This window comes from Etheostoma spectabile, chromosome 20 (genome assembly GCF_008692095.1).
Source record: "Etheostoma spectabile isolate EspeVRDwgs_2016 chromosome 20, UIUC_Espe_1.0, whole genome shotgun sequence".
Classification (NCBI taxonomy): Eukaryota; Metazoa; Chordata; class Actinopteri; order Perciformes; family Percidae; genus Etheostoma; species Etheostoma spectabile.
Genome location: NC_045752.1, coordinates 10,253,417 through 10,254,689, shown reverse-complemented (window position 1 = coordinate 10,254,689; position 1,273 = coordinate 10,253,417). Strand labels below are relative to the sequence as shown.

The following is a 1,273-nucleotide window of genomic DNA, read 5'->3' as shown; positions in this document are numbered from 1 at the left end:
TTTACATTTTAGCATACTATTTAAGCAGTTGCAAATTTTGTTTTCCAATCCTGTATATATTCAAATACTTGTTGTTATATTTTTATTCCTATAATTATTATTATTTAATGTATAATGTATGTATGTATATTGTGTATCCTAGTATTTCATTTATATGTATATTCTGTGCTGTGTGACTGATGTATGTTTGCTGCTGTAATTTCCTATTTTTTTTTGGGATCAATAAATATCTATCTATCTAACTGATGCCAGTCACGGTTCAAAGGGATTCAATGTAAAAGTAGCATGTGGTAATGCTTCTGGAGACGGTTGTTGCTCTTTAAAATAAGCCCACCTCAGGCAAATTAATTCAGACACACTGCAGAAAAGCAGAGGTAAGCGTGCTGTGGCAAGGAGGAAGATAAAGGTTATGTCATATATCAAACAGCTTCATTACTACAGTATACTCTGCAATAGGTAGGCAGTGGTGGGCTTTTCTTTTCCAGCTTTTATTTTCTGCTTCCAAAATTTAATCCAGCAGAGTTCATAAAAGGGGCAGTGTGTCAGAGGGAGAGAGGCAGAGAGAGCTTGGTGTGGGTTTGTGTTGAATGTACTTTCATCTGGCAAGTCTTAGACCCACTCTGTCTGCCGATATGTTGTAGTAGGCACTCTGCAGCAAGAGCAGCAGCCTTTCAAACAAGGCTGGCTGGTTTGGGGGCTGAGAGGGCTTACTGGTAAATTGGCAGCCCAGGGAATTCAGGGTACTCTCAATCCGGCGCTCGCCCACTCACATGCTTTCATTCCCCTTTTTACCCTTGACCATTGGCTGGCTGCACTCTTTCTCACTGGCCTGCATAAATCTGCCTTTCTTAGATGTCATCTGTTCATCGTTTGTCCTCTCCTCCTCTCTGCCTTGCTCTCACTCTTTTTTTTTAATCTCTCTTAGCTTTCCAATTGAGTTGGAGCATCGCTCATTCAAGCAATCCATCTTTCTGCTCTTAAGTACATCCTTCCTTATCTGTGTGTCACTCCTTATAATTAATAACGCTCTCATTCATCTAGCTAATTACATCCTTCAACAAAGGCAAAAAATACAAATGTGCATACAAGTGTGCACTCTAGACACATAATCACACATACACACTCGTGCTCATTCATGCATGCACTGTAGGCATAATAACCAAATCTGTTTGAAGTGTGGGACCCTAAAAGAAAAGAAGGCTCCTGTATGCATTAAGTATTCATGTGACGTGTGGTGGGGGGGCATGCATGTGTGTGTGTGTGTGTGTGTGTG

The 1,273-nt window shown here is 40.5% G+C and overlaps 1 protein-coding gene across 2 annotated transcripts in view; it reads left to right on the top strand.

The window, feature by feature from the left end:
* kif26ab (kinesin family member 26Ab) overlaps positions 1-1,273 on the top strand; it is a 79,456-nt gene that overhangs the window by 58,004 nt on the left and 20,179 nt on the right. The gene's annotated exons all lie outside the window — the stretch shown is intronic.